The sequence below is a fragment of the Pygocentrus nattereri genome, chromosome 25 (assembly GCF_015220715.1).
Source record: "Pygocentrus nattereri isolate fPygNat1 chromosome 25, fPygNat1.pri, whole genome shotgun sequence".
Taxonomy (NCBI): Eukaryota; Metazoa; Chordata; class Actinopteri; order Characiformes; family Serrasalmidae; genus Pygocentrus; species Pygocentrus nattereri.
The window spans coordinates 14721996-14735699 of NC_051235.1; the positions used below are offsets into that span (position 1 = coordinate 14721996).

Here is a 13704-nt window from a genome sequence, read left to right on the forward strand (position 1 = left end):
AATGAGAATGAAAGCATCACATAAAGTCATCCAAAACTGCAATAGCCTCCACTTAAACCCCCCTGATGACCACGTAACTGATGTCAGGGAAAAACACCTTCAATCTTACAAACTAAATAGACATTGTTTTGACATATTTAAAGCACTTGCAGTAAAATAGCATTTTAATTAACTTTAGCAAAATTGTTATTCACAACAATGCTGCAACTTTTTAAACACAAGGTAACGTTTTTGTGTTTGGAAATGCAAATGAGTAGAAAACACACTCTGTCTGAATATCTGGTCACTTTCAGGAGCGTCTTTAACTAAATGTTTCATCAGATTCAAAATATATCCATCGAAACTCTGTCTGCTTTATTATTACTAACAATGTATATCTGAATGTTGGCCCAGAGTGATCAGATATAGAGTGATCTGCCTTGAAATGGCAGCACTAACTTCCACAAAGCTGACAGAGAAATGTTTAATGTGTGTTTTTTTCAGGCAAAACATTTTTTTTTCAGTTTATATTTTTTGGTGGCACAGCTTTGTTTTTCAGTAAAAAAGACACATGCAGAATATAAACATTGTCTTGAATCGCAGATCTACATCTTTATCATATAATCTGTCCAGCAGCACAACTGAAGTCGTTCAGTCTGCGGTCAAGACTTCATTTGCAGTGTCTTATGCAGTGTAACATGCAATAAGCTTATAAGGCCACTGTTATCGGTCTTCAGTGGGCTTGACGTAAATAATGAAGACTACTTCGCACTTTGGGAAATGACGTAGAGAGAGTCACAATTATGACTGGTCAGAGAACAAAGACAACACTAAAAATAAATTAGCACCAAATCTATTAAAAAAACTATTAAGTATTCAGAGCTTAGGCATTTACAAGGGTTATGCTTATGATCTGTCTGAATCTCATAGAGGTGGTAATAAGCTAAATATATACCAAATCATCATTTATAGGGTACGTTTTGTGAAGAGGTGGCTGTCCCAAACCCTAAGCCCTACATTTTAAATGGTAAAAAATGATACTTACATTTTTTGTAGTGTTTGGTGTGTGAAGTTGAAAGTTTAGGTTTATCATCAGTTTAATATTTAGATTAAAGAAACTTCAAAAAGTTTATTTCCCTACTGAAACACAAAGAGTTTTAGTCCATAGGCAGAGCCTTGCATTAGCCACACCCCTGAATTTTGGAGCAGGAAGTGAGACTGCATCACTGCCTCTTTTTGCCACATGGTGAGCAGTTAGATTTTGTTGTTTTATTATAGACGTGTCGAAAAAGTCTACAAAATCAACATGCAGCATTAAGAATTGTCACTACCAAAGCACATGCTGTGCAACTAAGTGCACTTTTTGTGTTTTAATAGAAACTATTAGGCGGCACGGTGGCGTGGTGGGTAGCGCTGTTGCCTCACAGCGAGGAGGGCCTGGGTTCAATTCCCTGGCCGGGCGACCAGGGTCCTCTCTGTGTGGAGTTTGCATGTTCTCCCCGTGTCTGCGTGGGTTTCCTCCGGGTTCTCCGGTTTCCTCCCACAGTCCAAAGACATGCAGTCAGGCCAATTGGACGTGTTAAATTGCCCCTAGGTGTGAGTGACTGTCTGTGTCTGCCCTGCGATGGACTGGCGACCTGTCCAGGGTGTATCCTGCCTTCCGCCCGAAGACTGCTGGGATAGGCTCCAGCAACCCCCCCGCGACCCTGACGGAGAAGCGGCTTAGAAAATGGATGGATGGATAGAAACTATTATGACTTAAGGTATGTACATTTGTTCAAAGCTGTGTTTGCTACTCACTGGCTCAAAGTTCTGCTCCAAATCAGCAACATTTTCAGTACTGAGACATTCACTACCAAAACATTTGGTAAAGTTACAATAGTGATCCATTATGATCATTTCGGTAGTGAGAGAATAGAACATAAGGTTTCTCATTTAAAGCAAAAGGATTTTATTCTAAAGCGCAATTCAGTTTAAAATTCTAAATATGTTTTCAACGTCGACTTTGAACAAATTTAGTAGAATACCAAATGTATTAAGCAATGTATTATTGTCTGTAAATGTCCCTCCTTGACACTGGGCCCTGCTTGGGGCTCCTCTCAGCCTGGAGGCCTCAGGCCTGAACCCTAGTGAACCCATGCATTCACTCCAGATACTTGTATTCTATTTAGTGAATCTGTGTCTCAAAACAATGAAGTATCTGATAGTCTGACTTTAAATCTTGTCAACTGGTACTGCTATTTAAGCACCAATATAAAATTTGCATGAGAAAAGGTTTTTGACTAACTTGGCCAATTAAAAACCCAAAAGCCCCCAAATGTTATATAGCAGCGCACATGTAACATCCTGTCTTGCCCTGCTTTATCTTCCCTTGTGTGTCTTGCCATGTGCTTTTGTTGTTGTTTTGGTGTGTGTCTCCTGCCCGGTCCTGCCTCCTTTTCATTTGTCCCACCTATCTCTAGTCTGTAGCCCTCCCTTCTTGTTGATCGCAGGTGTTTCTTGCTTGTTCCATGTGTATTTGTACCCCTTGGCTGTGTACTATGTGTTTTGATTAGTCCCTGTTTTGTCATGTCCTTTTGTATTTTGTTTTCTTTTTGTCCAAACATTTTGTCATTAGTGTTTTTATGAATCACTTTTATAGATTCATTTGCTTCAGCGTTTTCAATAAATCAAAGGACTTTCACATGCATCCTGCCTCTTCATATCACCCATTGTTACAAGCTAATTGGAGGCTATTAAAATTCACCTATTTGGCACATTATGGACAAACTCTTTTTACTTGATGACGCACTAGAACTATAGTGATTCAAACAATGCTTTTCTGCTGTCATACCTTATCACTTTTTATTTAGTTCCTTCTCTCTATTCCCGCATAAACCCATATGGTCATAATATCAAGGTGATGATTTTAGTTTTAAATCAGCAATGCAGAACTAAATTCTCTCCCTGCTGCAGATCAAATGGGCTTCTGGCTCCCTCCGCTCCAATAGCGAGAGCAGAACTGGCCTAAATTGAAGTTTAAATTCCAAGAAAATGGTTTTCTCTGCCGCAGAATACTTATGCGCTTTTATTAATGTCAAGTGAGATTATTCTGTGAAGCTAAATTTCATGCTCGCTCTGCTTTGATGAATAGGCTACTTCTGCACACCCTCCCAAAATAAAAAGCCTCCAACTTCATTTCACTCAAAATCACTTGCACATATGGAAACGGACTCTCTAACATTTCATGTCAAATTGTAAGATTGTTTATGCTTAGAGTTTAAATCCTTAGAATAGTTATTATGAAACAGCTTATATGAACACTTGCTTTTGTTAATTACAAACTGACAGCAATGCCTGTTCCTGTCATTGCATCACTACATGTTCTTTTTAAAGCAGTAACAGTTAAAAGTTTGGAATTAACACATGGAATTATGTAGTGACCAGAAAGCTGTTATACACATAAAACATCTCTTTAAAGTAAAAAATAAATAAATAAATGAAAGCATACGCATCAGCTTAAGCACTGAGCCACAGAAGGGCATGCATTACAGTGATTTTATGACAGCGAAGGGTGTTCTTATATATTACACAAAAATGGTCATTTCAGATATATCCATATATGCCAAACATCAGGCCCATGACACAATACTTTACAGCCCACAAAAGTGTTTTAATTTTGCATCAATATTAGCCCCTTTCACAAGTGTAGTGCTACACTACAATCCTCAGCATGCACTGCAACATAATGTGCATGCCCACCTCCCCCAACAACAGTCTATGGGAGAGTGGTTCCTTAATTCTACCACAACAGTCATATCACCAAACACACTAGCTGCATTTCATGAATGAATGATGAAAAGATGCCAGATGGGAACATTTTAAATTGTGAATATTTCCAGTATTCATGTAATATTTCAAGGTCTACTACAAGAGTCTACATTTTAACACCCCTGATGTAAGCCATTCTTAGCATTCTTTAATCTTCTATATTTCTGTTTTCATCATATGAATCATATTGTAAGTACTTTAACTCAAGCATGCGATGTTAATGATGGAGTTGTTTAGCATGTTTGCTATTTTTTAGGATGTTAGCTAACTGACCAGCCTAGTTCTAGTTAAGAAAATAAGATGTCAGCCCCTCAAAATGAGTTCCATGCAAGCAGCATTAGAGTCAAAGGTTATTCCACAGTACAAGGATTTTTTGTGATGTAATACAGAATTCAGCTGTTGTGAGGCGGTTGGTGTACGTGTATCAAGTTTTGTACAGTGGCCTTCAAGCATGACTCAGCCAATCAGATATTAGGACTGGAACTATCTGTTTGATAATTCATGGCTTTCTGTTTGTCTCAGAAATGTAAACATATGTTTGTTTAATATTTTTAGACAAAAATCTCTTTAGGTTTATCGTAAGCATTAAACATTTAAATTTGGTTTTAGACGTTTGTGGGGGTGGGGATGGTTGAGGGGTATCATTCTGATGTTGGACATTAACTCTCTAGACTGTTTTTGGTCCCACTGTGCCAATAATTCTCATACTAGCAATAATTCTTACTTACTATAAGGGCAACAGACTAAAGTCTTTATGGAAACAAGAGTTTATTCTTAAATTACTCAATCATGAAAAACTATTTCCCTCACTTTTTAAAAAGATTTTGATGTAGTCTGTAAACAGTTAGTAGAAAAATGGAAAGAAATGATGCTGTGATTAGGACGCATTATTTTAATCTAAGTATTTGAAATGAAACTGACTAACGGCACAATTTGTTGATCTTTAAATATCATAAATGCTTAAACAACAAACAAAAAACAAAATAATCCTATTTCATTTTATTTTCACACAAATCATGTTTATACAACTAAACCTTTTGGAGTAATATTTTGACACCAATCATTTAAAACTATGATAAAAATAAGAGTTAAAACTATCCTAAAAGAAAAAGAAGAATCAAGTCATTTTAAAATAATAGCAATTGCTAATCATTTTCTAAACAAAACTAATGATGTGTAAACCCTCATATTGGATGCTGACTGCTATATGACTGCTAACTGGAATGGCTCAGGATTGAGTACACATTAAATACTTTATAATTCGAAGGTCCAGAATAAGCAAAAATCATTAAAAAAAAAAAAAAAAAACAACAACAAAAAATGCAAATGAAAAACTAAACAGTAACTGCAGTGTTCTCTCACATGACCGCACAACTCTTTATATAGAATTCATTTTTATTATTCTGAATAGTAAAAAAAACCTTTGCAAATGTGAATCATACTTTTGGATGGATGAAAGATGAATACTTGCTTTTTTGAGTCGGTCTGGTGCAGTAAAGTGTATCGTCCACAAGTTGCACCTTCCCCAAAACACTGAAAAGACCAATAGCCTTTTTGGTTTCAAACCTTTCCTTGTATCATTACACCTTTCATTATCATGAAATATGTATCATGTCATTTAAAATGAGGAATGAGTTTCTTACCCTGAGGCAAATTTATGCAAAAGCAGGATATGATATGTTTTTGCGATATCAAAAAACAATGCATTTACATATACGTCTGTCTGTTCATGTTGAAGGAGTGTTTCAACTTGGCATGCCTTTCGAATCAGGCACAACGCAGCTCAGCCAATCAAAAGAGTTATTTACAGATATTAATCTTAAAGGCACAGTAACAAAAAGAGGCTGTTTAAATCTCAAGATTGGAAAGGTTGGAAATGATCATGTAAAAATGAATTATGACTTCAATTCGGAACATAAACATGCACAACTGTCACACTTGAACCTCATGGGGAAAAACATATAAAAACAATGCAGTGAATACCAGTGAATGTTTGGTAACTTTAACCACCCTTATCACTTTTTTTATCAAGCTATAACGTTAATGTTACTGAAGTTAACGCAGACAGCATTAATAACCCACTCTTCTAATGGTTGTCTTTTCTTTCTTTTTCTACTGAATAGTTTTCAATACACTTACCCACCTTATTTTTCACATGACCTGAAATATTATGGATAGTGTCATTCATACAGTTTTTAGCAAAGTTAAAGAATGTGTGCTTAGTTTTTGACCCATTAAATGTCTTTGAGGCTCTCTGAGACAATGAGCAGTTTGCGGCTGTCGCTATGATGACAGTATGGAAAGAAGATCAATGTTATGAGTGTAAACAGCGCAGAGCTTCAGTAGACATGTGAATGCCCTACTGAAAAAAAACATCATAGAAACCAATAAACATTTCTGCTGGTGGTGCCCAACAGCCACTAATGGTATTTTGTGTTTTACTAAGGGGTTGATATCACATTGTAAAGGATTCTGGTTTAACAGGTGTTCTGAGACTGGAACAACATGCATTTGACAGTTTCCTAATGGGATCTAAGGTGTCCTACAGAAAACCAGTGGTCTGTGAAGTAACCATTGAGCTAATTATCACTTGAAAGCAAAATGATCAGGTTTTAATTCTGTTTTTTGTTTTTTTCAGCAGGGTCTACTTTGCTTCATGATGACTCTTTGAAAAAACCCAGTTGTTAATGCCCATAAAATGCAGCCAGATGATGAAAAGACTCAGTTTTACTGGCTATTTTGTAGAATGTTACTTAAAGATATACTGATCTGATATACTTTAACCACATTTCTTTCATGTTAATATTATGTTATTAGCATTTAAATGCATTCCTGCTTTGTCACAGGTTCTGTCCATAATTCCCTCCAACATCATGGGGCTCAAGACTGAGGCATATATTGTAAATTTGCATTTTATTGCAGTTCAGTGCTACTAAAACTCTAAGGATGCTGCAAGGTGCACCAACAGAAACACAAGTACTGCATGCCCGCTCCTCCCTCCATCGTCAGGGCCGCTTTCCCTGTCGTCAGTCTCCAAAAGGTCACCAGCCAAACATATTCAGTCCAAAATCACTCAGAAGGCTGAAAATAAGACTCTTATTTTTTTTTTCAAGCCGGGGCCACTAGCAGGCTAGAATCCCTTGACCAGTGGTTTGCAGCCTTTGCAGAAATTTGCTAAAGATATTTTTATTGTAGATTTTATTGTTTTTAAAAAGACAGTATGAACAGTTTTAGAGCTGGCAGGCGTAGGCCGCTTAGAGTGGGCCTGCATGTAGTTAGCATTTTTTGGTTCTGCTGTCATAGCTGTGTTTATTTAGTGCTGTGGTGAGTTTTTTTCCTTTTTTTGGTGGAAATTGCTCTGCAAGCTGTTAGTGATTGAAGAACACTTGCTTTGTTGTGACAGGTCAATGAAGCCAGTGGCTGACAGATGTCTCAGAGAGAGAGAGAGAGAGAGAGAGAGCAGTTTGGGCTGTGTCAGGTTTAGTTGTAGAATATAAAATCCCGGCTTGTTTCTTCCCCCAGATGTCACTTTCCAATTCCCCCCATCAGTGTTTTATGGGCTTTGTGCTCTTCTGAGCGAACCGACTCTCTGAAATGACTTTTTATTGCGACTTACTTAGCCTGTTAATGTAAGCTATTACCAAGCTCACCACGTTACTATAGCAACAAACCTGATAAAGTGTACTGGCAGAGTGCAGTGATAGATTGCATGTGCATGCTGTGTCATATCTAATTAACTCAAACAGACTGTACAGAGCATTATTCCAGCGCTGCGAGGAGAATCAATAAACATAGAGGCAGCCCAAAAAACCCTCCCCCCTTTCTCTCACTCTTTTTTTAAACAGTCTCATACAATCACGCCATCTACTTCTCTCACTTCCTCTCTTTTTCTTTCCCTCTCACAGGTCTCTTTCTCCCTCTCTTTCTCTCTTCTTTCTCCATCTGTCTCTCTTTCTTATATGTTTGCCTCTCTCGCCTAACTCTACCTCACACACCCTATAGCTTTCCTTTCTTCTCCCTGCCTCTCTTTCCCCCTCAGCCTCCATCTCACTTTTTCTTTTGTTTACCTCTCTCTTTTCTTTCTCTCCTCATTATTTTTCTTTTTCCTACCTCTCTTTCTCTTCTCTCCTCCTCTCACTATTCTTTGTCTGCCTGTATTTCTGTAATTGACCCCATTTCTCTCTCTCTCTCTCTCTCTCTCTCTCTCTCTCTCTCTCTCTCTCTCTCACTCTCTCTCTCTTCAATGTCTTTCTCTCCCTCCATCTTTCTTTTTTCTTTTGTCTAGCTGACATTCTTTGGTCTATATCCCTCACTCTTTCTTGCTCCCTCCATCTTTGTCTTTTTCTCTTTCCTAACCTTTTTCTGTAATTTTCTTCTATCTTTCTATCTTTCTAGCTCTCTCACACTCATTTTTTTCTCTCTTTGTCTCTGTCTCTCTTTTTTCTTTTGTCTATCTCTCTTTGCTGTGCCTCACTCTGCCTTTCTCTCTTCATTTTGTCTCTCATCCTGGTCCAGTCCAAATCCCCTCATCTCTCCATCTTTTCTTTTTGCTTTTGTCTGTCTCTTTATATCTTTCTCTATGTTTCACTCTCTTCTTCTTCTTTCTTTTCCTACCTCTTTTCTCTCTCTCCGTCTTTATTTTGTCTTTCTCTCTCTTTGCTCTATCACTCTCTCCTTTGTCTTTTGTCTGCCTCTTTGTCTAAATCACTGTGCTTCTCTCTCTCTTGCTTTTATCTCTCCCATCTTCTTTCTTTTTTCTTTCCTCTCTCTTTGCTCTACGTTACTCTCCCTTTCTTTCTCTCTGCTTTCGCTCTATGTATTTCTCATTTTCTCTCTCCCACTGTCTCTCAATTTGCTGTTGCCTATCTCTGTTTTTCTCTGTGCTTCTCTGTCTCCCTCTATCTCTTTTTCTTTTGTCTCTCTCTCTTCTCTCTCCCTCTATCTCCCTTTTTTCTTTTGTGTATCTCTCTCTGTATCTCTCTATCTCAGTCTCTCTCTCTCTGACAGTAGACAGATCATAACTGCTCCGGCACTGTTCCTCTGTAGAGGCAGGTGCTCTATAGACTCCATTCAGGATTGGGCGTCTATTCAGCTCGCTCTTCTTCCACTGCTTCATTCATTCACGCTCAGCAAAGCACCATCTGCTCCTGTTTAGCCCAGAGCACCCACAGCTGACCAAAGCAAGAAGAAGAAGGAGAAAAAAACAGCACCCCAACAGCTGTTCCCAAACAAAAAGCAAACCAAAGAGGGCAGAGGGAGGTGAGACGCAAAATCAGCGTGAGGAGTAAAAACACTGAGAACGAGATGGAAACTGTACACTTTCATAGAGACACGGGAGAAAGCTCCATTCAGCTGAACAGGGAAATGGTTAATATACAACAGTATAAATCTGCTAGTGTGCCATAGTGAACTTGGTGAACTCTGGGAGGTCAGAGACTGTGGAGTGTGACAGTGAGCCCTGATTTTTTACACATTCAGACATGCAAAACAAGACAATGTTACTTAACCCCTTAACCCATTCAACCCATTCATGAATATCTGAGATTTTGAACAGCTCTTTGGTCTACGTGGTTTCTGAGCTTGTCTGAGCGCAAATCGGAAGAAATCATCCAAACATCAATTCCCCACTTTCATATCTAGATAACAAAATAATTCCAAATAGTCATTCAATGGATAGACTTCATAGACAATAGATGCTTGTGTGCTTGTGTGTATCACTCCTTATAACGAGTGAATTGGTGGAGCTGAATTGCTGTGGGCTGAATAGGAGGACATATGTAAATCAATTAATTTTGTGACATCATAGAAACAATGAATTCAAAACTAGCTGTTTTTGCTGGTTTTGAAACTTTGACAATGTTTACATAATACACCAAACTCTTTTATTTAAAAAAACCAAGGTAAATTGGGTTTCCAGTGATATGGGCTCTTCAGGATGAATTAATTGAATAATCAGGTATAATTTTTAAATGAGTCATTCTATGGACACATCCTTTTTTTGTGTCCCTAAGTTACCATGTAATTTATTGAGCCACCACTTTAGCAATATTAGTTTTTCAATCAATTATATAGAATTCAAGCACCGCAGAAGTGCTCATCGTCACTGTCATGTATAAAAGCTGAGGCCATATTTTGAGGTAAAAAACATTTTTCTGTCATTGTAACTGCAGTAATCTGTACATGACTGAAATATATGAATTAAATGACATAAAGAAAACAAATGCCAAATAAATATATATAAATGAAAAATATAATAAAAGTTGTTGTCCTCAAGAGTTGGGTCACTGGTTTTACTCTGTAACCAAAAAATCTCTTATTTTGAAACACAAGTTACACTGATGACATCATTTGACTTCCTGTTACCTTTTTCCTGAAGGTCCATGAAGAAAAGCATCGGGTAAGTTCACTGTGTCTTCCAGTTAGCAGAAATTCTCTCATTTAGCTCATGATTTCATATGAAGCTTTTAGTTGAAACCACTGGCATGACCTACTTTATTCTTAGGTAACTGTGAAACAATAGAATACAAATGGATTAAACTACATATTTTAGTGGATATTTTATGATTGACAACGTGTGGTTTGATACTCTGTAGCAGCCACTGTTCATTAAAAATGTCACTGATGTTACTGTCTCTGGTGTTATCTTTCTTATGTGTCCAATGATGATCAGTAACACCAGTGACTCCTATGGAGAGATAAAAAAGTGGATGTTTCTGTAGAATTGCCCAAATATACACATGGTTTTGTTTTAGGTTTGCTTTTTTCTACTTGCTCTACATCCCATGTGTCAAACACAAGGCCTGTGGGACAGATCAGGCCCACCACACAATCCTATCTGGCCCGCAAAGTATTTAAATTTTCTATTAACATTAGCCCATTTCACAATGCACTGCACTACAGTCCCCAGCATGCACTGCAACGTAATGTGCTCCGACTCTCCTACCCCAACAACAGTCTATGGGACAGCAGTTACACCTCAATTCCACAGAATTGTACACAATTCCACACCAGCCCCTCACCAAAATGCATTTCAGCTGCAGTTTAACAAGTATAAACACCTAACAGTTGCTCAGTAGCTTGGAAATTGAGTCCAAATCTTAATGAACTTGCAACAAAGAAAGGATGCCAGGTGTCTAGTTCAAACAAATAGAAAGGTTTAAAAGACTGAGCTCCTGGAGGCATTTCAATTTGAAATATATATAAGTATTTGTGTATATTTTGAGGTCTGCTACAAGTTTCTGTATTTTACTGTTTACTGCATATTTGGAATAAACAACAGCCGGTTAGGGTTACAGCACATTAATTAGAAATGAAATATAAACATATTTTTATCTGGCCCACAGATTTGATGAGATTTTTTTGGCCCTTTTACTGGTTGAGCCTGACACCCCTGCTCTACATACTGGCAAGTTATCTTCAGCTAGAAGTTGTTACTGTTTATCTGTTGCATCTTCACACAGCAATGGTTCTCTGTATTTTCTGTGTTAAATAAATGGGTAAATAAATAAATAAATACATATGCAGGCTGAGGGTTGAAGGGGGTTCTTGTAGAGTGTTAACTCTCCTGCAGGCAACACTTGGCTGGATCTATGCTGAATCAATCTCCCTTGTCGATGAACATCAGGGACTCAGAGCTGATATGTGGGATTGGAGCAGAGTTTAAATTTCAAACATAAACACACGTTTTTAAAGGTGAATTTCAAGTTGCAAGTTGGTTAGCAGTTGACGGCTTTCGATGCGTTAGCCACATTTGAAGCAATTATCAATGCTGGTGTTTTGCCCAGTGGGAAAGACCATTTCTGATTATGTGCACAGTCAGCAGCAAACATGTCTGCAGATTTTTCATCGCACAATTGCTGTTCATTTGCCTGCATTGTGCAGCTCGCCCACTGAGAACAGCCTCATAATGGATACAGCAGTAGGAAGCTTCTAAAGATTTGATGTCTTGGCCAATTTGATTGATTACGGCAAATTAATGAAGTAGTTTGACTTAATTATTTTGAATCATCAGGACTGTTACTGCTCCTGATAAGTGGGCAGGATGGAGGACAGCAAATTGAGTGAGAACAGGCCTTGACCTCGGCCACCTGTTTCTGAAAGGCCTTTCTTGAAACTTTATTGAGGTAGAGAGGTGTCTGTATTGGTTAGCTCATTTTATTTCTTCCATTTTATTTTCACCCTTGAGGTCCATTTATGCACCCAAAATAGTCATAATTCATTTTAAATGTCCATATTTCTACCTCTCCTTTCCTTAGAATTAAACAGGCTGTTTTCCATCACTGCTGGAACAAAACATTGTATCTCCAAGAAATCTCACCTAACTTTACATGAGAAGGAAAAAAAAGTTTGTAACTTTCAATGTAAGTTAATGTAACAAGACTTTATTCTTAGTCATTTTGGACAGATTCTTTTGGTCTGTTCCTCATGAAATGTTCACATAGTGTAAACAGCAGCGGGGATTTTCAAATTATATACAGATATATCACAATTTTATGATTATATAGCAATCATGGTTAAACAAATGAAAAACCTTTTTTTTTCATGAGACATTTAACAGAGGTGATTTTAACAAGCACAAAATGAAAACATGTGTCTCTGTTGTCTTTCTGGCCTACTGCCACCCCTACAGCAGATTCTTGTTTTCCAAAGAATGTATTGCAGTTCACATAAAGTAAAATATCTTGATACCTTACAGGGCCAATGTGCTATTCACTTGAGCTGTGTTGAGTTTGTCTAATTGAATTTTAAACCTTGACATATAAAGTTCTGATAGATTCTGTGGCTCAGTGTCAACTAACCATAACATCAACTGTAATTCATACAAAATCCATGTGCATTCGATGCTTTCTTTCTTTCCTTCATGTTGTAATCAACCACGGTGTTGTATTTCCATTAGAAGCATTGCTTCAGTTCAGTGGAATGAGGGACAGAGAAGCTAGGTTGAATTCCATGTATTTCTTCAATTGCAATTTTTGACAAATCAAATACAAAGGTTTTCATGAACATAATAAAATCAACAAAATAAATCAATTTGCAAGCTTGCTTAAGATGAATAAATTTGCTGTTACAAAAGGAATGCATTCTGGGGAAGAACCAAGAGGTGGCCTGGGTTGGCCCAGAGACATTATAAAGGAGGAGAGCTGTCACTGATTGAAATATGAATTGGAAAGCTCAACATGGTGTCTGTTTACAAGGAAAATCCCACCCTTCAATGAAATGAGTTTAAGCTGCAGGCAGGAAATGCTCCCCTTGTTGTGGAGGTCTGCTCAAACACAGCAGCCACAGCTTGAAAAGTTAAGTTTTTTGCTTGTTATTTGACTCACACATAACAAAATATTGTGGCATTCTGGAAGCCATGCAAAGTGACCATGCAAAGAGGCTCTCGGAAGGTTCTGCTCCCAGTAAGGAGAGACATTTAATGTTGACATGTTGCTGTTATTCAGTCTAAGATGTGCCCATGTGTTACTGGCAACGTAAAGAGAAACTGTATAGCTGGAAGTGACCTGAACGCTATCTGGGCTGCTTGGGCAGCAGTTCTCCTTTGCTGTCTGTTCAATAAAAGAGCACGTGCAGCGTTTCCTTCTGGTTCTTTTTCATCTAGATGCCACAATATTTAATGTGTATTCAAGTATGTATTTCAAACATTAATAAGGCTTTTGATTTCAGTTTTTTAGGTCTCTCCCCGTTCAAAGACACAGGAGTCTAGCCTTGTTTGAATGAAAATAACTGCCTGACAGCGATGCCAATATTGCCGCTGGGACAGATTTAGAATTTGAGTGTCAACCCCAGTGGTACCTTAAACATGATGTCATTTTTCAATTTATCTTTGCAGATCAAACACTGATGCTCCGCCTATACATCCACAGTGCGTCAGATGTTTGACTTGTGACCAATCACAGCTCAGTTTCCTTACCA

The 13704-nt window shown here is 37.9% G+C and overlaps 1 long non-coding RNA gene across 2 annotated transcripts in view; it reads left to right on the forward strand.

Annotated features, from left to right (window-relative positions):
* Nucleotides 1-10118: 10118 nt before the first annotated feature.
* Nucleotides 10119-13704, forward strand: part of LOC108424903 — a 199499-nt gene continuing 195913 nt past the window's right edge. For both annotated transcript variants that reach the window (XR_001857664.2, XR_001857665.2), the window contains exon 1: nt 10119-10186. This is a non-coding gene — a long non-coding RNA (uncharacterized LOC108424903). The remainder of the gene's footprint in view (nt 10187-13704) is intronic.